Source organism: Neovison vison, chromosome 4 (genome assembly GCF_020171115.1).
Source record: "Neovison vison isolate M4711 chromosome 4, ASM_NN_V1, whole genome shotgun sequence".
Classification (NCBI taxonomy): Eukaryota; Metazoa; Chordata; class Mammalia; order Carnivora; family Mustelidae; genus Neogale; species Neogale vison.
Window position 1 is genome coordinate 190,601,836 of NC_058094.1, and position 26,527 is coordinate 190,628,362.

At 41.5% G+C, this 26,527-nt stretch overlaps 1 protein-coding gene across 8 annotated transcripts in view; it reads right to left on the reverse strand.

The window, feature by feature from the left end:
• The window catches only part of ELMO1 (engulfment and cell motility 1), a 526,031-nt gene that overhangs the window by 105,941 nt on the left and 393,563 nt on the right, over positions 1 to 26,527 (reverse strand). The window lies entirely within an intron of this gene.

The window sequence follows — 26,527 nt, forward strand, 5'->3', positions numbered from 1 at the left end:
CTCAGTTTTCATCAGTTAACTTTGACTCTCATTTCACTAAGAAACTGAAGCCAATCACAAGAGAACTTCTTTAATCAGGCAGGCAGTGAATGAGCACTGAAACTGCTCTAATGCTGGGCATCCATGATTGACCTCCATTAGGACCAATTTGATAGATAATTTACAGTCTTCATTTTACAATAGCTTTGAAGCAGATGATCATGGCCTCTTTTTAAGAGAGTCTTTCTTCTTTTGGTATTCACAATACCACCTTTTGTTGTTGCACACTTCCTATGCCCCAGCATTTCCTTCTTAGTCTCCTTTGCTGAGTTTTTCTCCTCTTCCCTACCTCTAGCTGTTGAAGTGCCCTGGTTCCGATCTTTGGACCTCTTTTCTATCTCCATGCACTCCCTCAATGATCTGATCTAGTACTTTCTATGTGTGGACAACTCCCAAGTTCCACCTCTTCCTTGGACTCAGATACATGTATTATAGTGCTCTCTCCACATCTGTACTTTTAAGTCTGTCAGGCATCTCACATCCAACAGGTCCAAACTCAACTCCTTCTTCTTTCCTTGTCACAGTCCCTTCCTCTCATCTCTGGAAATGGTGCCATCAAACCCAGAATCATCCTCGACTTCACTCATTCTCTCCCATTCCACACCCAGTCTACCATATCGTCAGCATATCCTCTTGAGTCTGCCTTTTTTTTTTTTTAAGATTTTATTTATTTATTTGACAGAGGTAGAGATCACAAGTAGGCACAGGGGCAGGCAGAGAGAAAGGGGGAAGCAGGCTCCCCACTGAGTAGAGAACCCGATGCGGGGCTCGATCCCAGGACCCTGAGATCATGACCTGACCTGAAGGCAGAGGCTTAACCCACTGAGCCACCCAGGGCCCCCTTGACTCTACCTTTAAAACAAATTCAGGGCCGGGCTATCCCACCATCTACCCCAAGGACCCACAACCCGACCGGTCCATGCTCTGATGAATCTGCCCAACTTTGGCAAAAGCCCGAAGAAAGTGGTTCACCAGCTCCGGCTGGGAGCGGGCCCAAGCATGGACATTTCCCAGGCAGCTGCAGTTCTGAAACAATTCTGTCTATAGAATGCTCAAGGCGACCCCCTGCTGACTGGAGTAGCCCCCCAAGAATTCCCTCAGACCCCAGAAAGTCTGTTCCTTTTGTAGTAAAATGAACCTTTGGATGATTTTCTAAACCACTTTTCATGAACCAGTGAATAGGCAAAGGAGAACTAAATTTGAAATCTGTAGAAAAGCTCATCCCTATAACATGTGCCATACTATATAAGCTCCTGCTTTGTCAGTCCTTAACACCCACCTCTCTGAATTTTCATTAATTTCTATTTCCCCAGGGCAATTATTTTATATACAATGACAGCAGCATTCAATAAAATACTTAGTGAAAAGAAAAGAGAAAAAAAAAAAACAAACCACCACCCAACTTCAGAACATGATTGCTCTTTACTGTGTCCAACCCTTCCACCTTCTTCCCAGCCATCAGTTACCCCTAATCTGACCTGCAGTAAGCAGCAGACTTCTCATCTGCTTCATTTCATCCTTACTCCCCAGCAGGCACAGTGAGCCTTTGAAGCCTGTCGTATCAAGTTGCTCCTGTGCTTACAACCCTCCAGCGTTCCCCGTCTCACTCCAAAGTCAAGGTGCTAACCATGGCCCACTGAGGCTGACATGTGGGTGCCTGTGGAACACCATCCGCTCCCACACCCCTCCTTGTCACTACCCTCTAGGCATGCTGCCTTGCTGATTTAAAACACACCAAAATGGTTTCCACCTCAAGCCCTTTGAACTCACACTTCTCTTCCTGGAATGCTCTTCCCCAGCTATCATTCCATAATCTTCTCTTCACAGCTCCAGGGTCCCCTTCCCACAGAAACCATCCATGAGCAGTCTGACCAAAACAGCAGCCCTCATCCTTCTTTAAGCTTTTCCCCTTGTTTAATTATTTCTCCATGACATTGTTACTACTTGACATATTGTGATCTGTCTAAATAATCAACTGTTTGATTTCTACTAATTATTATTATATAATTAATTATTGAAGAAAGAACAATTTAGCAGAATGAAAATGATGCCTTTAAAAGGCAGTTTGGAGATTCTTCAAAGTAGGCAAGATGTTGATGGAGAGCAGCGCTATTCCAAGTGTGGTTAGAGAATAGAGCGCAATTCAACTGTTTCAGACCAGTCCAGAGCCAGATACAGAGCTTGTATGAGAATGTGATTCAACACCCAGCTTCCTTCATTGAGAAGTCTCATCAGGAAAAGGATATGAACTGGACTAAACAGCGTGCGTAATGACATCACTGATGGGCATTTGAGCACAAGCTCTTCATCCTGCTGCAAGTCAGTTACAAAGAGCTCACTGACCAGCATTTTGAATAACACTGATATAGATCATTGAGCTTGATGCCTCCTGCAATTTCTTCCCTAGGGTTTTGAAAACCATTTCTAATCTCTTGACATATCTAGAGACCAGGAGATGGGATGCGAGGCAACTGCCTCTACCACGTACATATACAAATAACATACACATCGATGACAACTTTGGAATATATGTATTAATAATGTGCCACAAGGGTGATAAGGTAGGATAGATATGAGAGAAGACAAGTACATTTCGTATTCAGAATCAGGTTGCAATGTACACAGCATGACAACGTTTTGGCAAATCAGATGGATTTGAAGAAAAAGTATTTTCTACTATTATGAGCTTCCATCGGGTCAAGAATCAAATTTCTCTCTCTACTTGTGTCTCTGGATAAGGGGCTGGATAAGGACTTGATAAGTCCTCAGAGGAGGACCCTACACAAATCTTCATTCCATGGCGTGCAGTTGTAATTCAACAGATGCCTACCATGAACCAGAAGCTGGGGACACAGTGTGAACCAGACAGTGACTGTGGCTTTGTAAAAATTACATCTTAGTGGAGAAGACAGAAAAGTAACCAAAATTGTTTTAAATCCCAACTCTCTAACTTTCAGGAGTAATGGTAATGATATTAATGACTATATAATAATGGGTGTTCACATCACCTGCTATGAAAATTAGGGATTTCAGTCCACCAGACTCCTTAAGGATCAGTAAGAGATGAGATCAAATAAACTGTTATTATTGTAGTACTATCTCGAGTTTCATAAACGTAGTTTCTCTTTAACAAACTCACCATTAATCCCAAAGAAACATAGGCCTTCTCAAAAATTGCTTTTTCTTTTCTTTTTTTAACAATTTGATGGTATGAATACCCTTTCCTATAAGACATACAAAGAATCGAATGGCTTTGAAGTATTTTTCTAAGGAACCTAAAATTTGAATGTCTTAATTGAAAAGAAAAAGTTTAACACAGTGCTTTAGTAAGATTTTTAACAAGATACCCTGTTGCCCCTTTGTCCCACAGAACAATACTTAATGCTCAGAACTTGACACAGCCAAGCACATAGTAGTCTCTGGGGCCAGTCTTTACTTTCAACTACCTGCTTTGCATTATCTTAGAGTAGAAAATCCTGACTCAGCAGAAAAAGCTTTCATAGCTTAAAATTGTCACGTAATTAAATTAGGATTCCTAAATGGAAATGATTTTATAATCTATACTTGCAAACATGTTGCTCTTGGGTGGAATGCTTTTGAAATTTTTCCTAAAGTAATCGCGGTGTGCTGGATCATTTTAAACTGCGGCTGAGAGCAACTTCTAGTGGTAGCTGGCCTCTGCTCTAGAATGGGTTCCAAGCAGACCAGTGCTTCCTCAGCACCCACCTTGGGACCCCATGAAGGGCCAGACTGCTTGTAGTGAAATCACAGGGGGAAATTTAAGACAAATAGATTCTTAGGATTTGGCCCAATTGACTTGGTCCAGAAGTAGAGGCCTGTATGCTGTGCCATAGGGTTTGAATTTTATCTGGAGCACTGGCATCATCAGATTTACATTAAAATGAAGTACGAAAGACAGATTAAAGGGTGAGCCAAACCCAAGAAGAGAGGAGTATGTAAGGAAATTCTATGGGGATCCAGGAAGTCAGCAGTCATGGCCTAAGCTGGAGGAGGGTGGCATACCGATTCAGGATCCTTTTTCAGAGGCAGAACTTAAGGAATTTGGGGGCTGAGAGGATGCTGTCCATGCTCCAGGTTAGGTTACTGATTTAGAGCGATTAGTGAGGTTCAAGGCAGAAGAAAGGAGAAACAAATGAGGATCTAAAATTCAGGGACCTGTTCGGTGCCTTGAATGCCCCTTTCCTTCCGTGAAAGGGACAGCTTAGCGTTGTCCATAGTTGAGCAGAAGAGTCTAAAGCAGAAGCTTTGGGTATTTGTGTAGCTCAGTTAGAACAAGGATAGGTACCAAAAACCACTGTTCTCTCCACCTTTGGAATGAAAAGTATTCCAGAAAACTGGAAACGTGTGGGAAAATGTATTTTAAAAGAATGTTCATTCCAGCATTGATTGTAGTGGCAAAAAGCTGGGGACAATTTGTGTCTCAACTCTAGGAAATCGGTTAATAAGGATACAATCATACACCAGAGTGCCACGTGGCGATTAGCAATGATATCACTGACTGCACGTCTTAAGGTTTAAGGAGGTAAGAAAAGGGGGTCCCAGAATCGTTTAGATGGTGTGATTCTCTCCCCATCCACATTCACAGAGAAATATCTGAGAGGACAGGGACCAGAATATCCACAGAGGATTTCTCTGGATAGATGGATTATAGGCATTTTGTCTTCTGTTGCTCACAGTCCCTAACTTAACTCCATTTTCATGACAAAGCCAATTTGTCACCTACGCAGATGCTATCCAAAGTACGGATGTCTCTAAATTAGCAAAGCAGAGCGCCTGCCTCCCAAGTCCATGACAAAGGGCCCTCTGTGCTCTGAATGAGCATCGGCTCCTGCGCGTGCTCACGAGAGGGCCGGGGAAGACAACCTAGGGACACTGGCCCAGCTGGCGGCCCCTGGGCCCCATGCGGGAGATCCTTGAACTACGGCAAAGCCATAAACCTGACTGGCCACTTTGAGTCTCTCTCCTAACCCTGAATGATTCCAGAGACGCGCTTTACTGGGATACCTATTATGCCCCTTTCTAGGGACTCTGAAAACGAATATTTATAACTCCTGCCTTGTGGCATAGTAATTTGTGTATATTTATATAGACCGTATTAAACTGCAAGCTCCTGGAAGGCAGAATTTATGTCTGATTAAGGTTTATATCCCCCAGAGTGTCAACAGTTTGCATGTATTGGGTATTCAATATTCATAAAGAGAATTATTGATGTTTCTTGTATAAGGCCCAACAGAATACATTATGTTTAGAATTTATTTTAAAAGCTTATTCCGTTAAGAATAGACACCCTCCCTTTTTAACTAATCAGAATTACAGAAGCCATCATTTTCTTCCTTTCCCCCCTTTTTTTAAACCCTGGCTCTGATGGAATGCAGAACAACATTTTTCATTCTTTTTTTTTTTTTTTTTTACATTTTATTTATTTATTTGACAGACAGAGATCACAAGTAGGCAGAGAGACAGGCAGAGAGAGAGGAGGAAGCAGGATCCCTGCCGAGCAGAGAGCCCGATGCAGGGCTCGATCCCAGGACACTGGGATCATGACCTGAGCCAAAGGCAGAGGCTTTAACCCACTGAGCCACCCAGGCGCCCCTCCATTTTTCATTCTTAATCTCACTATCTATGGCTTCATTCCCCCTCCACCTGGTTTTGAGCTTTTATTCGAAGGAACTGGTGTTTAGGCATCAGGTATTTGAATTCCCTCAAAGGTCTCTTGGAAGTCAGTGGAATAAAAATATAAAGAGGTAAGGGGCACCTGGGTGGCTCAGGCAGTTGAGCAAACAACTCTTGATTTTGGCTCAGGTCAAGATCTCAGGGTTGTGAGATGGAGCCCTGGGTCAGGCTCTGTGCTCAGCGCAGAGCTTGCTCAAGATTTTTTTTCTCCCTCTCCCTCTGCCCCTCCCCCAATGCTCACTTGCTCTCTCTTTCTCTTTCTAAAAATCAATTAATTAATTAATTAATTTTTAAAAAATATAAAGATCTAACTCACAAGTACTTTAATACTAAATAATCAAACCATGATTGACAATGAATTTAAAATAAAAAGTAAACTGGGGACTCTCCATCATGACCTACTAGACCTAACTTCATAAAGGAGCTTGCCTACCTCTGACCTCTGCCACAGCCGCCAAACTCCCCTATCCCAGCTGTGACACCCAGTGTGACTGGAATACCCCTGCCTCAGGGATTTCAGAAGCTTTCTTTGTCTAAAATACCCCCAAGGTCTGGCTATGGCTGTTCTTTCTCAACACCCCGGTTTCCTGGACAGACTGTACCCCTCCCCCGGTTAGCTTCCTCACTGGAGTCCCTTTCTCCCTATGCCTCCTTCTTTATTTTCCTCATAGCACCCAACACGCCCTGGTTGCCGGGGGTCACCCTCGCTGCCTTCAGTAGAGCCGCTGTTGGTCGTCCCCACCACTGCTCCATCTCCAGTGCCTAGAAGAGGGCATGGCTTGGGGGTGAAAGGGGGGGGCACTGAATAAATATTTGTCCTATCAAAGAATGAATGAATAATTAAAGGCATTCCCCATCCCCTCCAGGTTATAGGGAAGAAATCATGTTCTTTCTCCCAGAAGACTACTTTCAAGCTCTGCCACAGGGAGACAGGGGGATGGCCCTGGAAGAAAAGGTTGGGGTGAGGGGAGCTGGGGGTTGAAGGGGTGGAACTTCCGAGATGCGCAATCTGGTTTCCAGCAAAGGTTTGTACTTTCATGTGCTTTATAGATAAGGGTCCACTCTGTTGAAAATGAGGTTCTGCAGCTAAAATAAAAATGTGAAAAGCAATGATCAACATCAATGATATGCCTGCAGAAGAATCCAGCCTCTGGTTAGCACTGAAAATGGCCATCGAGTTGCTAGAAGAAACCTAATCCCAGTCACTGTATGTACAGTGTATAGACGAGAGTGAAAAGGCTCAAATGCCGCTGAAGCCCATTCAAAACAGCATTTCCTCTGCATTACCTAGTAGATCATTACCACCTCTTTGAAGCACTACATTTGCCTGCATATCTCCCCACATAAGGAGTCCTAAGCTATTAAATAGATACTGCTGGAAAGAATGCTTACATTTTCTTGTCTCCATCCCCTCCTATATTGCCTGTGTTGGTTTGTCTTTTTTTTTTTTTTTCCCTTATGGAATGCCTTCAAAGCAAAGCTCTGAAGGAAAAATGAATACAGCTCATTTATTTTTAAACTCCGCCAAATCATCTCAGTCAGGCAATAGAAAGAAAAAGAGGAAAGTGCTTGGTGTAATAGAGTCATATTTTTTTTCTGCAGTTCCTCCATTAATTCTCAGGACCTCTGGCTGCCTTCCTTTCAGAATGCAACCCCATTCAAATCTTACATTATCTTGCCTACTTTCAGACATTCGTTATTGCAGAAGTCATGCCATCATGGCATTCTGTCAACATGATTTTTAATGTCACTTTTGTACAATTCCACTGTATACTTTGGAAACCGTTTGTGGAGTGGGAATTGGACCTAAATCTATGGGTCAGCTCAAAGGTTATTTATATTTGGAATCCTTTGTGTAGCACTGAATATTAAGACCACAGGTGTTTCAAGTAGGACTCCTGAGAAGTCGATGCATGTAAACTGCTCCCCAAATAATGCTGTTTCCTAGGACAAGAACACTCCTTCTCAAAGCAGAAGCAGCAATGGGAACCATTGGGCTGTGGCTCCACAAAAAGGCTCTTTCCTCTCTTGATTAATAATGATGAGAAACCTATTCTCTAAAACTTTATATGTAAATGATAAATGATTTGGGTAGCATGTTGATATTAATATGAACACTTTCCTCTTCCCCACATGTATGATTAACATGAGTGAATTCAATTCGTGCCATTTGACAGTTTTGAACAAAGAAGTGGCAAAAGGGGATCACCAAAGACTACAGAGAAATACTGAAAAGAAACTTTGGCCACGAAACAAATTATTCTACAAAAGGGACCAGAATAGAAACACCAGTTAGAATTAGGGCCAGTTTTATTTAAGAGACCCATTAACCATCTGGAAACCATGATAAGCAGCATGTTGATTAAATCGGCGAGCTGTTCCAAATGGGCTGGCTGTCTAGAACCTGGAAAGAAAATCTAAGGTATGGAGGATGTTGAGAAATAGGAGCAGAGAATCCTAAAGCAAAATGACCAGGTATAACTCACTTGTTTCTAATTTACACTCCCATACATTTGTAGATAACCTAAGAAATAAAAAAAAGTAGCAACCAGTGTGCTCACAAGTGTCCACTAGAGGAAACTAATACGGACACCTCTGGCCTCCCTTCTTTTTTGGAAATTAATAGTAAGTTAGATCACAAGAATGACTTCTCACATTGCCTCTCTTTTCTACAACATTCAGCAATGTATGATCCAGGTCAATAGATTCCACACTTGAATATTTTAATCGCTTGGGATGCCTGTTAAAAAAAAGGAATACATATTTCTGAGCCACACCCTTGAGGTGTCCAGCAACATATATGTCTCACTAACAAGCGCCTCAATTAAGTGTTAGCTGGCTGGCATCCGTTTTCAGCCCCTGGCTCTTGGGTAAGGAATTTTAGGAGATTTGCTAAATTGCCACTAGGGGGAGTGTTGACCAAACTTTACATTTCTGGTAAAGGGAGGGTGCTAACCTGCACCCTCAGAATCATGGTACCACCCAAGACCTCAGGTTTGGGGAAGAACATGTCCTCGTTAGTACCTTCTCCCTCCACCTCTCACCTGTGTGCCCTGCAAGGGAATGGAGCGTATACAAACTACTGAGTGGACATTAGAAGGTTTCGTGGCGCTCTCAGTCTTGATAGGCTTATATACAACGTCATGCTTTTGTACGTCCTTCTCCGGTGAAATGTTTTTCTATAATTTTATATTAAAATTTCTCCTTTTACTTTAGTAATTTTATGGTATAGTTACAAAGGATTGCAATCTCATTGAGGGATGTTTGGAAGATGCCCAAAAATACATAGAAGAAGAAAAAGATCACTTGTAATCCCTACACTCAAAAAAAAAAAGGAGTGTTAACACTGTGGCGCAGTCCAGAATCCTCTCAGTTTGTAATGACATTTTTTTTTTCCAGATGAAATCACTCTATTTCTGTATTTTCCCACACAAAGAGTAATCATGGGCACACTCCCACGATATCAGTCTTCTTAAACTCGGTCTCCTATCAAAGAATATTTTCCCACATTTCTGATTTCCTTATGATAAATGGCTTGATTTCAAGTAAGGGGGTCAAGGATCATATGAATTTTTCAGTTTTGGATACACACTGCCATTTTCAGAAAGATCACACAAATATATGTCTCAACCAACAAGTCACAGAATTTGCTCTGCTAGCAATTTGTGTATTTTGCCCCAAATATATGCATACCTAGTGGCCTATAATTATTTTGCGTGTGTGTGTGTGTGTGTGTGTATACATGCTAACTGAGCTTTACCTGTCTATTGGCATATTGCCATCCCCAGTACTCATTAACAATATTTTAGTCATCTCCATGCCTGTTCCAATATCATTTTCAATTATAAACTTGTTAATTTGCATTTCCTCATATTTTCTTTGGCAAAATTGTCACTGGCTATTAGTTATTTAATAGAAGTAGTTCTTGGATTTACTTTAAGATTCTGTTATTTCTCTCTTTTCTAGTTTATTATCTTTATTATATCTTTCCTCTTGCCTTTTTTGCTCTTTCATTTTCTAACGTGAGTTAAAACCCTGGTTCATTTATTTTCATTCTTTCCATAAAAATAGTACTTTTAAAAGAATAATTTTTAGGGTTCTCCTAAGGACAACTTTGGCTGTATTGTGTAAGTTTTGTCACAGCATGTTTTCATGGTCACCATTTTCTAAACAGCCTCCTACAGTAGCTTTGATTTCTGTTTTGATTCAGTAGTTACTGAGAAGTCTATTGCTTTAGGAATGTACTAAGGACTTTCAGCCATGTAAGTGACATATTTTTAAAGAGTTCCATGGATCCTCAGAAAAGAAGGCATACTTCCAGTGGAAGATACCAACTCAGTAAGTACCTATTGGTTGACTTATTAATTATATTATTAAAATGTTCTATACATGCTATTTGAAATATAACAATAATACAATGATGCTTTCTCAAAGCTGTATTTTTGTCCATTTATTCTTGTATTTCTAGTTTTTTCTTTTCATTTTGATGATACTGCTGTGTTGTGAACATGTGAACACAGATTCATTAGAAAGAATGAAAGGGTGGTTTAATGTCAGTTTGGCTGTTATCTCTACAAAATAATTCTTCTTCCCATGTTAAGCTTTTTAGCTTAACTCTTCTCTAATGTCCATATTGTCATTCTTATTTTTTCCCCCATTTATGTGCTGAATTTTTGCTTTTCAGTCTTTTTTCTCTCATTTACTTAGGAGGCTGTTTTGTGAGAACATGATTTATATCATTTCTCAATCCAATTTAAGACCTTTATCTCTTCACGGGTGTAACCTAGTAGGTTCATGGTCACAATGGATAGTTTCTGTCATGTTCCATCTCCTCTCTAGTCCTGTGCCTTCACCTGGGGCCCACGGGAACCACCGAAGGAAGCTGGTGGTGCCAGGATGGGTGGTGGTGTTTTTAAAAACTTAAATAAGCCTCCCTTGCAATTCTGGTTTATAAAGCTGGTGTTATGGCCTGGGTTTTTCAATTTTAAAAGAATCAACAGGTAAGAATCACCAAAGGATGAGAATCACTGCTCTAAGCAGTTCCAAAACAAACTCTAAACTGTATATCTCCAGTAATTAAAGTCAAGAATACACACACTTTCTGGTATTGATAATACTGTATGGCATTTTAATTTTTATTATTATTTTATCAAGATTTCTATTTTTTAAAGAACCCATTTTTGATGATTAAATTAAAAATAAATACAAATTTAAAATTTATAGTAAAAATATATACAGAAGAATATCATATTAAAAATGAAAATCATCTTCTGGGTTCCCCAGCTTTGTTCCCCAGAGTTATTCATTGTCTTTTTCATTTCTTATTCATTTTCCTATATATATGCAAACCACACAAAGCTATTCATACACCAAAACATAAACACACACACACACACATACACACCATGGATTACATGCTGTATATTTTCCTACTAACTTCCTTTGTTCACTGAGAAATAATTTCTTGGTCATTTTTCCTCATCAACTACATATATAGTTCATTCTGTATAATAAACTTGTATTATCATAATTCGTTTAGACAGATGCCACTTGGTATCAAACACTGTATCTTGGTTTGGGAAAGCCCACGCAAGTGTAACATATGGTGCTCTTCACCATGGGATATTTTTTTCAGATCAACTAGTTACAGAATAGTGGCCTAGGACTGACTTCCGTTGAAGCTTACAATTCCCTAATTAACTAGATAACGCTGTGTAGTATGATTTACTGTCTTGCAAGCTTTTCACTGTTTTTGAAGATCCCTGAGAGCGAGGTCTAGATTATTCTGTCTTTGGATTCCTCCTATTTACCAAAGCACGGGGCTAGGCCCTTATTATTCCCTTGACAAATGCTCTTTGTCAATGAATGCTGGTGCCAGCAAAGCGACCACACCTCCGCTCCTCTGAAATAAGAGTTAAAACATTTGCTGTTTTCTGGGGTGCCTGGGTGGCTCCGTGGTTTAAAGCCTCTGCCTTTGTTTCAGGTCATGATCTCAGGGTCCTGGAATTGAGCTCCGCATCAGGCTCTCTGCTCAGCGGGGAGCCTGCTTCCCCCTCCTCCGCCTACTTGTGATCTCTGTCTATCAAATAAATAAATAAAATCTTTAAACCATTTGCTGTTTTCTGTTTTCTTGAATGCATGAATAAAAATCAAACCCAAATGAGTAGGTATGTGGTTGTGCAATGTCAGAGCTATCCTTCAATCTGGAATCCCTCTTTCTCCAGAACTCTGACCTGTGGGGTCAGAAAGAAGCAGTGGCCACTCAGAAGATCATGGATGCCCATGCAAGGGGCCATCAGAGGACGGGCCAGGAGCCTGCCCAATGGAATGGACACCAGGATGGGCATACCATCCCAGCTGCCCTTACCAAGGGGCTGGCTGGCCCCAGAGAGAGACTATCCCTTGCAACTCCCTGCAACTCACTGGTGAGGTTGTGCCTATTATAATGTGAGAATAATTTAAACTAAGAGGAACTTGGAAAAGTCTCCTTGGAGAGTTCTTCTTTAGCACAGAATGAAAGGTCTAAATATATTGAGTTTGACCAAACATTGTCTAAGAGGATGTGATAATTATCTACAAGTACTTAACAGGCCTTAGCACCAAGGTGAGGCATGAACTGTTTTAAGGTGCTTTATGGAGGTGTGAGAAAGTCTTGGCAGGTAGTGGTAATTAAATTAAATTGAGTAAAATTACATTTCAGCTGGGGATCTAGGAAGGTCTCCCTTGTCTCTCAAACAAGGGTCCCTAAGGATATGTTCAGTCATTTAAAGTCAAACTGGGCCAGTTATTAGAGAACATCAGAGAAAGAGTCATCTTAAATGGGGTTGGCAGAAACTGAAGTAGGGAGAAGTTAGCTGGTTTAATTAATCACATTGTCCCTTTTGCTTCAAAGGGTTGTAAACACCTCACTACCGAATCTAGCTGGGAAGGAAAGATCATCAAAATTCCAGTGACTCAGAAAGCAATATTACTGAGAGATCTGAGCTTGGCATTATTTACCTACCAAATTTGCTCTTTGAAATGTGTTTGGTCAGCTGTGCATGGCTTCTGTGACTAGCTGTATTTGTCTAAAGGCTAATTAGCTCGAAGGGTAAAAAGATCAGTGAGTTAATCCATAATCTCAAGTGACTGATGAAATCTCACTGCCAAGTGGTGCTGGAGCAGATACTTTTTCAAGGGTTAATAAGGCATGATAGGTATTCTCAAATATTAGGCTTTGCAAGAAAAAGACAGGATAAAACAAGAGAAAAGACAATCCTAGATATTGGGGGGAAAAAGCCCTTCTAACATTCATATGGCAATTTCATGAACAAATCTTTGAGAATTTCAGGGTACACGTGGGTAGTACTTGCTGGGTGATTCATGGGTTCTGAAGTGGTCTTAGGCAGAGGTTGTTCTTTTTGGTCCCTCAATAATACAATGAACATTTGACTGTTGAACACTTATTATGTGCCAAGAACTGAGTTTTAATGTTATGAACCCAGCTGATCCTCGCAATAACCTAACAAGGCAGGTGCTGTTATTCCTCAGTTTAACAAGTGATGCCATTCATGCCCCAAAGTCACATGGCTACTAAAATTTAAACCCGAGGGCTCTGGCTCCAGAAGTTTTTATCTTAACGGCTCTTCTGAACTGCTCTAGGGGTTAGGAGGGAGACTAGGCGTGTCTCTGGTTCAGGTCCTCTGTCGTTAAATGCATTCTGGTAACAACTTGTGCTCTGATGGACCATGTCATGTAGTAATTTCAAAACACAGCTAAACATAAAAATCACTGGGCTTTGGGAAGTCCATTAAAAGAACCTGTGCTTGGGGCGCCTGGGTGGCTCAGTGGGTTAAAGCCTCTGCCTTCGGCTCAGGTCATGATCTCAGGGTCCTGGGATCCAGCCCCGCATCGGGCTCTCTGCTCAGCGGAGAGCCTGCATCCTCTTCCCTCTCTCTCTGCCTGCCTCTCTGCCTACTTGTGATCTCTATCTGTCAAATAAAAATAAAATCTTTAAAAAAAAAAAAAAAAGAACCTGTGCTTTTCAGGCCACCGTATTTTTTGGAGGGCTACTGTCAGAAGTACCAAGTACCACAGACTGGGTGGCTTAAACAACAGAAACTTACTGCCTCTTGGTGTTGGAGGTCAGAAACTCGGGTCTGAACCCAAGGTACAAGGGGTTGGTTCCTCCTTTAGAGGGATTTGTCCCAGTTGTCTCTTGGGTGGTAGGTGGCCATCTTCTCCCTGTGTCTTTTCATGGTCTTATCTCAATGCATGTCTATTCCTGTGTCCAAAGTTCTCCTTTTTATAGGGACACAGGCAGATTAGGGCCTCTTCTAAAGATTTCATTTTAAGTTGCTAAGCTTCATAAAGACCCTGTCTCCAAACAAGGTCATATTCTAAAGTAGTGATTATTAAGATCAGCCTCTTGTTTTTGGAGGAAGACAGAATTCAACCCAAAACATGAATCAAGGTTACTAGGCAGGTGTAAACTCCACCTGTGTGGTACAATCCACCATCCATGCAGCCTGAGGACAGCACAGGCTCCCCTCAGTTCTGCAGGGACATCCTAAAAAGCCCAGCCTTCTACCTCCTGGAAGGGCACAGCTGTTCTTTCTTTCCCCTAGCTGACCAACACAAGGGCCAACGCAGGGGCTTGTGAAGGATTTTTCTGATCTCTAAGACTGAGCCCAGCCATTTACAAGATCACCCTTTGACCCTGTCCTGCTAGAGTCCAACATTTCCATCAGCTACCCATCAAGGTTGTGGGAGAAGAGCTTGATTGAGGGTTGAGGTACTCATATGGGGCTCAATTTGCTCCATGAAAAAGAGACAATCTCCTTAAACTATGGAAAGCCACATGCCTGACCCTGTCTTCAAGGGCAGTGGTCTTCCTATTTTGAAAAAAAAGTCTATGTATACTCTCTATGTACACATTTTTCAAGTTGATGGTTGAAATTTTTCATCACAGTTGAAATAGTTGCAAAGAACATAATTTTCAGTGTATTATAATATTGGTAGAAAAAACTGTTACATCACTCTTTTGAATGTATTCTTGGGTACACATACAATAGGGATTTTACACCCTTAATTACTCATTTAAAAATATATGAATAAGCTCTTTTTTAATAGTTGGGAATTTTACATCATTTTTCTCCTTTAATAACAGGTCTGCAAACTTTCCATGTAAAAGGCCAAATACTATTTTAGGCTTTCTAAGCAGTCTCTGTCATAGCTACTCAACGATGTCACTATAGCATGAAAGCAGTCTTAAACAGCATGTAGATGAATAGGCATGGCTAGGTCCCAGCACATTTTATGTACAAGGATAGCAGTGGGCTAGATTTGGCCCATGGGTCCCCGCCTGCCACCCTGTCTTAGAACTCAAATTCCCTTTCCACTTCCCATTGTTCCCATTCTACCTCAATTCTACTCATACAGAATTTTAGCATGATAGAATTTTATGCTTCAAAGTCAACCATGAATCATACTATTACACTTCTCTGAAACAAAAACATCTATATACTAAAATCTAATGTGAAATACATTTTCTGTGAATAGGAGGCTATGATAAAAATAGTCTTCCTCATTCAGTTTAATGGTGCCATTGTTAATTGGAACAAATATATGACAAATGTTGATGGTTATTAAACCCAAGAGAAATATTTCATTGGGACTCCATCTCTTATTAAGATGGGAACCCATTGATGGATCTTTATTTGAAGGACCTGTCACATGCCCCTTGGGGCTCTTAGAGAAGGTTTCCATGGTTTGGGCCGCACAGTATTCTGAGACCTGATGAGGGTGAGAGGGGGCCTTTCCTTTGTCAAGAGAGAGCAGGCTGCTGGGAGGGTCACAGGCACCCTCTCAAGATGGGTTTGAAGGCACAAGTGGAAATTGAGAATGTCGAAATGGATCACCTTAAAACTATGCATGCCTGCTTTTCCTTTGAGAAGTCTTTACCTGCTACAGGGCATGAGCACCCCAGACTGAAGACTACTCTTCTAATGCATTAGTTATAAACCAATGTACAGGGAGCGAGGCTGAAATGAAAGCACTAAACATTGGGGAAAGGAACCCAGGCATGGGAATCAGACCTGGATTTCAATCCCACTCTGCCACTTGCAGGAAGGATAATGAGCTAACTCTCTACATCTGTTTCCTTATCTGTGAAAAAGGGATCTAATGCCTTTTAACATTGCTCTTGAAGCTGCAATGAAATGTATTAGCATAAAGGACGGGGAAAGAGAATTGGTGCTAAAGCCTCCCTTGAGTCCCACTCTCTGTCCTGTGAGTATAGGGGGATATGCTCTTTGATAAAAACCTGTATCCTAAGAGGTACGGTACATAGAAGCAATGAATATCATTGAGCCATACAAAAGAGGAGGAAATTCTACCATTTGTGATAACATTTGTGCTAACACGGATGGACCTTGGAGGTGTTGTGCTAAGTGAGAGAAGTCAGAGAAATACAAATAGTGTATGATCTCCCTTATATGTGGCATCTAAATAAACAAGCCACCACCAACTCAATGCCAAACTCATAAAAAAATAAGAGATCAGATTAGTGGTTACCAGAGGCGGAAGGTGGGGGGAAGGGGAACTGGAAGAGTGTGGTTAAAAGGTACAAACTTCTGGTTATAAGTCCCTACTAGGGATGTGTTGTACAACATGGTGAACACAGCCCTGCTGTGTGGTATATCGGAAAGTTAAGAAAGTAGATCCTAAGTGTTCTCATCCAAGGAAAAATTTTTTCTTTTCTTTTTATTGTATCTATATGAGAAGATGGATGTTAACTGAACCTACTGTGGTCATCACTGCACATGTGTAAATCACACAATCATGTTGTATGCCTTGAACTTACAGTGATGTATCTCCATTAGTTTGCAATAAAAGCAGGAAAAAAAAAACCCACAACACTGTGTCTTGACAGACCACTGCATGTAGTAATTTTAAAATAACAGCTATATTAAGAAGAATAATTAAAAAAACCACACACACAGCTTGGGAAATTCCATTAAAAGACCTATACCTATGTAAAGTGCCTAACACCTAGAGGGCACAATTCTTATAGCCACCAGGCAAGCATTTCTGACATTGCTCTGGCCTTGAAGTCAGTGATGGAGTGAGACTCTTAACTACACCAGGGACGGGAGAGAGAGACAGTGCCACAAATCCTTGGCGCGATTACTACAGTGCTCAGAGCGCTAAGAGATTTTCCCCAACCCCTGCTACTCATGCCTCTCCCCAGGGGACATGGAATTGCAATAGCTCTCCATCACCATCATTGCAAATTCTTTCTTCCTTGACAATTCTAACAGTTTAGAAGCCTTTGGTAAAGTGAATATTTTTGGTTCATCTATGTTACATTTCTAGGCTGCTTTGCAAAAAGTAGGATAGTGGAGAGTTGGGTACAGTTTTTCTTCATTGTTCATTTTCACCTCTGTGCCAGCAAGGCCATATTAAGTAACAGACCAAGGGGAACAAAGGCAAAAATCAAGGGCAGTTATTGGCCAGTTTGTTTTTATCAATAACTCTCAAGTTGTTTTGAAAGAGTTCTTGCAAAAGCCCAACTTTTAAAAAGTGAATCTTTATTCTTTATGTAAACGGATGGGAAAATGAATACGTAAGTGAATATACAAATGAATTTGAATACAGCTGACCCCTGAACAGTGTGGGGGTTAGACATACTAATATAGTTGAAGAGCTGTATGTAATTTTGACTTCCCCAATACTTAACTACTAACAGCCTACTGTTGATCAGAAGTCTTACCGATAACATAGTCGATCAATACATGGTTCATGTGTTATATGCATTATATACTGTATTCTTAAAATAAGTAACCTGGAGAAAAGAAATTGCCATTAAGAAAATCATAAGGAAGAGAAAATACATTTATAGTACCATACTGTAAAATCCACCTATAAGTGCATTCAAACCTGTGTTCTTCAAAGGTCCGCTTATATAAATAATTGGTTGGTTGGGAATTTTGTTATCATAGTCTCTCAATTCTGGACAACTTTGAGGCTAATGATTGCATGAAAAACAAACTTTCATGCAGGTTAATCCACAGACGTTCACAGATTATTTTCGTTCCTAGATAATACCCAGTCCTAGAACCAATACGGAGCAGGCATTCAGCAAATAGTGGTTATTGACTGAATTAAGACAGTAAGGAAATGTAAACATTGTCCCTTGTCAAGAGACATATTAACAAAGTCCATTAATTTCTCTGAGCCTCACTTTCTTCACCTGTAATAAGGTAACTGCACATGGCAACCCTTCCCTCCCCACCCAAGGGCCCACTGGGCCCAGAAGTAGGCCCTAAGCAGCCTCCACCAGAGTACCCAAGCTGTCACCAGATAGAATCTATTTGCCAACTCAGGACTCAGGATTCTTTAAGATCTGGGATGTGAGAGGTTTATAGTAAATAAATAACCAGATTAAGAAACAAAGACATCACCCATTCTCCTTTCTTGACAGAATACGTAATTCAGGGGCACACAATGCATGCTTAGGGGGATGGAGGAGAGAAGAAAGCTACCAAGAAGTACCTGGGAAACTGCATATGGAAGAACCAAAAATATATGTATTTTCCAAAGGTTTATTATGTCTTCATGAAGAAGAGAGAGTGAGTTGGGGCAGGATGGCTAAAACTTGGCAATCCAGACAGATTTATGGGCCATATGTGGAGACCAAGAACATCTTTCATTTAACCAATATAAAAGCCGTTATTTACGATAGGTCATAGCCTTCCTGAATGCCCCAAGGCATCTGCCAAGAAGCACAATATCGTTTGATCTTAACTGGCCTCCAAAATCAGGAAAGCATACATCACTATCCTGGAGCTTCTGACTCTTGCTCCAAAAACATATTTCCAGTGATTTCTTCTCTGTAAACAAGGCTGAATCGTTAAGAGATACTAGATAGGAAGTAGTAACAGTAATACCTTATATATTACCTTATGTACAATCCACAGAGCACATGGGATATGTTGTTTGTTCTCTGAACATTTCTATGTATCTGATGGGTTAGATATTCTCTATATTTTGTACATGAGGAAAAAAAGTTACTAAAGATTGGAGAGGCAATATGGCAAGACCTAAATGTTACTGGTAGCTAACCTGGGGCTTCACCCCAGGCTCTTTGTTCTAAGGGTGGTGTCCTTTTCCCTCTGGGTGACCTCTGATGCTAGCAGGGCTGGGATAATCTCTGAGGGTTTAGGAGAGTGATCTGAGAGCAGACAGCATGTGCCCGCCTAGCACTCTAGCTGTCCAGTTAGAGAACCTTCCATAGCCAAAGAGTTGAGCTAGAAATTCTCTGAGACAACAAAAAATAAATGGCTTCTACTCATGGAATATAATTGTACTATTGTCTCCTTGCACAGAGCATTATGGTGCACTCATCACTTACACAGACTCCATAATTTAATTTCCATTCACCAACAGCCTTGTGAGAAATGCACCTTTACTTCCATTTTTACAGATGAGAGAACTAAGGTTCAGAGGGTTTAAGTAGTCATCTACCTAGTCCTCAAGAAATTTTAAGGAGGACAGAAGGATCTCCTATTTGGTGGTCTTTGCAAAGCTTCTTAGGTCTGCTTTGCAGAGAAGTTTGAACCTGGCTTATGGAATCCAGAGTGGGAGCTTCTGTCCACTGACGCCCTCTGTTCTCTAAAGCTGGAAGGGTGTGGGTACTCTAGGAAGAATGCTAATGGATCGTACCAAAATAGCATTCCAGAGCCCTAGGCTTGGATTGAGCCCTTAACATTAAGTAGTCTGGACTGACGCTCAGTATCAGTATGGGGGCTTTCAGACCAGTTCCTACTTTGATACCATTCTTTGTATATGATAGAACATCTGTAATGCATATGTCACACTGCTGGACCATCAGACATGAGTGAGTTCCATCACAGGTGCTAGGACCCATGGCCTGGCTGGCTCCAATTAGAAATGATCTGCCCAAAGGTCAAGTCTGTCAGTATGGGCTGCCCGTATGAAGGCCCGAGTTCCATTAGCTGATGAGTGCTTCCTTCTATCCAGGCAAATAGATGTTAGAACTGCCCCAGATGCTACCTCAAATGTTCAGCTATAAAAATTCCAACCAAGTCAGAATGAAACTTTATTTCATTATGCTTCCAGGTCTGGGAATGATGCCAGTGAACTGCTCTCCTTGACAGGTCTCTCATCACTTATAGCTCAAAGGAAAGGAAAAGTGAGCTCCCAAAGTGCCAGGCTGCAGCCCTCCTTGTCAGATGGCAACACCTCCCTGGAACAGCTGAGCAAGAAGATGAGTAAAGGACTGACATTCCCTTATTCCTGAAACCCTGCATACTGAGGATAATTCCCTGTGTGTTTCCTTTTCAAAGTCTTGCACAATGCACAGAGCTGAGAAAAAGACATAGGAGAGGGATGAAAAATCAGTTTCAGCTGTAAGCCAGTTCTGATTGGTTGGTAGTGGCTGACTTAGTGCTGCGTTAAGAGGGATTCTGAGGTTCCATCTAGGAACAGTGGGAAAGATTGCATGAAAAACATGCAATGTTTTTGTTTTGTCGATGCAACATGGGCCCTAGAGAACAGATGGTTTGGAATCTTGACCTTGGAACTCATCAAGTCTAAACTTCTCTCCATACCTGTGTGTAGGTGCTGTGGAGCAGAAGGTTTAAATGATTTACAGAATTCAGTTGTGAAACTATAGACAGGAAGTCAAGGCCTTGGGTTCTAGATTACTGCTCTGTCACCTAGATGAGTACTTTTCTAGTCCTGGATTTCTAGAACATCACAGATGGTTTGAAACTCGTTAGCATATCAGTGGACTTCAAAATCCTGTGGCAATTCAAAGATAATTATTGTGATGCTAATTTCACTTATGTAATAGACAGCTATTTCGCAGTGTCTCTGTGGTCACTGAAATCCCACAGCACCTCCTTCCACTCATGATAGTCTTTGGTATGGCCAAACAGGAGATTCACAAAGCAAGTCATCTCACTCTTAGCTTCAACCTTGCCTCTGGTTTAATTTACTTGGGCTGCCAGTGTTGCCTCAGGAAAGATGATAAAATCGTGCCATGAAAAGAAAGAAGTTGCCAAGAGGCCACACAACCCAATCCAGCGAACATTTCTGAGTGTTACGTGCACAAGGCCTATTCCTTGGGAATTCTGTCCAACGTGCAGGAAATGGGTATAGCTGGACTGGAAGGTGTCCCTGGTATTAGGGATGGTATTGAACTGTAGGGATTTTTTTCTTCCCTTTCTCAATGTTTTGTGAGATTGCTAAAAGATCTCTTTATTAACCAAAGATTTAAGCAGACCAAACGCAGAGCGAGCTATATCCTTCTACTTGCAGATCCGGCTGCGATTGTCAATGTCAGGACATCTCCAGGAGGCTGGGACCGGATGCCTGTAAGAAGGCTTTGCAGCATGATTTGGATCTAGCTTCCTGAAAAGGTTGATTACATTTTCATAATTGGTTTTACATTAAAAAGGAAAAACCTTGGGGGAGTGAATAAATAGAATAACATATGATGTTGAAGGTAAGGATTTTAAGACCAAATTAACTGTAAGAACTACTTAGTCAATATTTTCCAGCTAAACAAAATTTGCAGAATTGAGTAAGATGACAGCAATTAAATCATCCCTTAGCCTCAATTTATACTTGTCTTCATAACAAATTATCTGTTTGCAGCAGACTTACCCTCTCAATCAAGGTTTGCTTAGCCTATTATTAAAACTAAACCCACGTGTCCTGAACACACTGTGTTGAAGGTGGCAGCCCAACGTGTGGTGAGTGGTGGGGCCACCATATCTGTGGACAGAAACATGCCACAGATGGTGAATGTTGACTTTCTGCAATAGGAAACGGTACACCTTTACATTCCTCTAGGCCAAACAGACTAATGGAAAAACCAAGATTTTCTACATGTTGAGTGTTGCAGGTACAATGGTTAAGGGCAAAAGTAAACAAGTTTGTGAATACTAATGTTCTGTTAATCTCTCTGTCGCCAGGGCAAGTCTTCTAGGTACTTCACAGAGGAAGAAGAGAGGAAGGAGCTATAGCATGATGATGAGATAGAAGTTACTGGCCTGGTAGAGCAGGAGGGCTCTTTAGAGCCCAGCACTGCCCCGTCTAGTAGACTAGTCACTAACCACACGTAGCTATGGAAACCTTGAAATACATGGCTAGTATGACTATGCAAGTGAGTTACAAGTTCTATTTAACTTTAGCTAATCTATATTTAAAAATTGATACTTCAGTTATTAAAAAACTTTTGTGTATGTTTGGAAGAAGTTGGGTACGTGAATCTACCTTTTTAACTATAAATTTTATGAAATCTAAAAACAGATTTCCTGTGAAAATTCAGTATCCAAATTCAGTTGTGCTGTCAGTGTAAATTACATGTTGGATTTCAAAGACTTAACATAAAAAAATTGAATATAAATATTTTTGTTAATAATTTTGTAGTTGCATGCTAAAATATTTGGGGCATACTGGGTTAACTATATATATTATTAACATTTATAGGCCTGCTTTTTCTTTTTTTTACTTTTTAAATGTGATTACTAAAAAAATGGAAATTACACACAGAACTTGCATTGTATTTCCATAGACAGTTTTGTTCTAGAAAGAGATCGGCCATATTATCCCTGTAGGACATTATTTTTTTTTGAATAGCTATTGAAATTGTCTTTTACACATTCACGTACCTAGTATAATAGTAGAAAGTGCATAATATTAGGCATGCATAGCAAATAGCCCACATTTTTAAAACCTGCTACTGAGACCCCTACAGATTCTTTTTCTATTGAATGCAATCTGGCTTGTACATTCTGGTCTGCTATTTCTTTATATGTCAAGCTGGAAATTTCAAGGACATCAATAGTTTTTCTTTCTCTGTCTAGTGGCCTAACTCCTTCCCCTCCATTTGTCATTAGTTAAATCTTCGGTGGGAATGTCAGTTTATAAAACAGATAGAAATGGGAGTGGAGGACTCACTCACCCACCGACCCTGGTCCACATTTCCCCAGTCCTGTCAACGCCCCCAACTCTGACTAACGTGGTTTGAAAACTGTGTCACATTCAACAATTTTCAGGTCTAATCTTCTGAATCTTCAGCTGCTTCATCCATGTACATCCTCCACCACTACCTGGAATCTCTCTCTGAGCTGGGTCTATTTGCAGGATCTTCAGAAAGCATGGTGGCCTTGGTGACTCCCACGACCACTGCGGGTCATGCACGCCCCCAGACTGAAGGCACTGTTGTTCCTGGTTTTTCAGGGGCCTCACTGTTGCTACAGCAACTGTGAATCGAGCAAAGGGCAGCCATGGATCTGATGACCTTCCACCTCCCACAGATGGCCCAGGAGGAGACTGTCTCATATGGAAACTGACCTAGATCCTATCAGTCAAAGAAACACTCCTCAGAACAAGGTGGCATATCATACAGTAACACAAAGGGATAAACAAATGGGGCATTTTGGTAACGACGTTTTACTTAACTCCAACATCTTTTCCTAAATGACACTGTAAACTATTCACCCAACCACCTGAAAAGGCCTTTCTAATTTGACTTTAATTATCACAATGATGGTTGAATTCAATTCCCCATGGTCTGGTTCAACCAGGTGGACTGAGAGGTGAGGAGACCTCCATCCCCTGTCCGTTCTCTCTCCTTCCATCCATGGATGCAGCGAACAGGTAAATCAACATGTGTGAAAACACAAACCACTTGCCACGTCCTGGTTTGGTAGACATGGGCCAGTTCCTTGATGTTTTGGTGACTTGATCTCTTCATTTAGAAAACAGGTATAAAAGCTATCCTGTTGGGGCTATTTTAAAGCTTCAGTGAGTTACTACATCTCCATGCATATTGGATAGTGCTTGCCACACTGCAAATGCTCAGGGCAGGTTAGCTTTTCCCGTTGTGACTGATTTCAATCCAATTGCTAGGGGACATGGATTCTATCATTCCAATTCTCAGTGCTGAACTTCAGGGATTGGATTTAACATACTCGTATTCACTGTGACCTCTCAGGCAACCCTGACAGTCACGTGAAAATCTGAGCAAATTCATTTTTCTTTACCTTTCCATATGAGCCTCTAATACATCCCACATCCCACAAACACCATGCAGAGGCAGAAGGAAGAAGCCTCCTCCTTCAGGACTGAACAGGTAGCTGTTCTGGTAGCTGAAGGAATATGTTCCTTTCAAGCCCTGTGATCCTAGCTTCACCAACACCACAAGCTGAGAAGTGAAAAACCACCATGTTCTAGAACTGTTCCCAAGACTTCTTCGTTCCAGCCCTCAGTGAGAACATGCAGGACCTCATTCAAGGACTGAGGCCACCACTTGCGTCAGAAGTTGACTGGCACAGGGCCGGGCAGTACTTAACGAGCCCTTTGCAAAAAGGAGATAAGAAACTTGAGGGTATAATAAATTCTTGGCTTTTTACCTGGGACAGAGATCCTACGTGACCCTGAAATGGGGGCTGTCATCAGAGTTATAATGTGATCACGCATTCATGGGTTTTCTTAGGGCCAGGGGAGAGTTTCACAGCTTGCAAATTCTTTTTTTTTTTTTTTTTTGGAACTTTATATTTTTATTATTAATTTCTTTTCAGTGTAACAGAATTCATTGTTTATGCACCATACCCAGTGCTCCATGCCATACGTGCCCTCCATAATACCCACCACCTGGCTCCCCCAAACCTCCCACCACCTGCCCCTTCAAACCCCTCAGATTGTTTTTCAGAGTCCATGGTCTCTCATGGTTCATCTCCCCTTCCAATTTCTCTCAACTCCCTTCTCCTCTCCATCACCCCATGTCCTCAATGTTATTTGATATGCTCCACAAATAAGTGAAACCATATGATAATTGACTCTCTCTGCTTGACTATTTCACTCAGCATAATCTCTTCCAGTCCCGTCCATGTTGCTACAAAAGTTGGGTATTCATCCTTTCTGATGGAGGCATAATACTCCATAGTGTATATGGACCACATCTTCCTTATCCATTCGCAAATTCTTAAGACTTTCATGATCCAAAAATAGGTTAGTAACTATCCTTAATTTTTTTAAAAACATTTTTAGTGCTTCCATAAAAGGCTGTTTCTTCTCTCATTCTTGCCAACAGGTGCCAGTGCCTCACTCATGGCAGTGACGCTAATGGGGGAGAGAAGAGACCGAAAGAGGAGGGAGGGTCATTCTAATGAAATGACGTCATTTAATGCACGTCCGCTTAAAAACCAGACTTCCTCAAAACTGGGCGTGGGTCAAGGTGTGCCTAGGAGTGAGATGTAATCGGTAGAGTTCCTCTGCATACACTTGCCTCCGATCAGGGGGATTTCTCAATTTGGCACACCATCTTGAGCCTCTTGGGATCAGAAGACAGCCTCTATTTTTAGAGGGGTCTTCAGCTAGCATGACAGGTCACTGACCTGGCCAAGTGACCGGGTTCCCCGTGCTGTCACCCACGGGGAGGAAACTTGGCTATCTCTTCCCATGGCATCAGGTCCGAAGAGCAGGTCAGGTCTCTTCCAACCCCCCTCGCCCTGCTTTCAGGTCCTCTCCAGGAGAAACCTTCCTAGCTCTTTTGTTTCTTTACCCACTCACCAGAGATCCCATTTAGGACACAGCACATCCCCTTCTACAGCCACGTGAAGACCTACAACACTCTCTTCTGTCAAAAGGACATTGTTATAAAGGACTGGCTGGGAAGATTTCCCATGTTCAACTATTTCACATGCAAGTATTTCTGAACCAGATGATAAGGCTTTCCTCTCTCTTTCCCTCTGTTGTTTGCACCCAAGTGAACTGTAAATAGAAGACATGCAGTATGCTGTCAGTGTTCCTGGCACATGAGATGGGGAATTACATTTTTAAAAAAAAGTAACAGTGATGAAGCCTCAAAACCCGCAGAGATGCTGGGGAGAGGTTCTTATGCAGAGATGGAAGCCCCAAGTTCAGCCCCCGCTCCCCACACCCACGCCGAAAGCAATGCTTCTCCTCCCCGTGTTCAGAAAGATTATAGTTCCCCTGGAATCCTACCCAGTGCTTGAGTTCTTTCTTGCCACATATATTTTTAAGTTTGCAGCTAGAAGGGTCTCTAAAGGCAGAGAGTTTTTCCTTCCCCATGTTGCCTCTCCACTGCCTGTTTACAGCACTGCCTTCTTCTTTTTTTCCTGGTTCTACCCAAAGAAATCAAGAATTTCATCACCAGTGTCAGAAAATTAAACCCCAGGGAGGAAAGCAATAGCTCAGAGCAGCCCTTCCCTGGCGAAGAGCCAATCCTTGAATATAACTTTGCAAACCCTGTCTGGTTTTCAGGGGCTGAAAAGGATGCAAAACAGAGTCATTTGGAAGCGTGGTTTTTGGCAGCTAAAATCTCTCTGACTGCACTTGAGCTCATCTTTGCAATTAATTTTTAAAAAGAGAGAGAACATATTTTGATTTAGAGACTGGTTTCATGACAGAAGTCAGGGGCATGACCTAGGTCGGTTGCACACTTTCCAAGCCGAGAGCAGCAGTGCACGCCGAACAGATGCCCCCTTCTGAGCTTGGGGGTCTGAAGAAGTGTTTGACAGACCATCGTAACAACATCTCTCTTCACAATGCAGACACCGGCAACACAGTCAAGCTGCTTACTGTTCAGCTCTGTGCCTGCACCTTTCTCCCTCTTCCCAGCAATGCACAGGATGACTCTCACTAATTTAGTTTTAAAAGCATGTTCTTCAGAAATGGATCTATACCCAGGCAGATAAAGCACAACTCCACTCCTCCTCCTAATCCTAACTAGACAAGCCAGTGTTCTGGTATAATA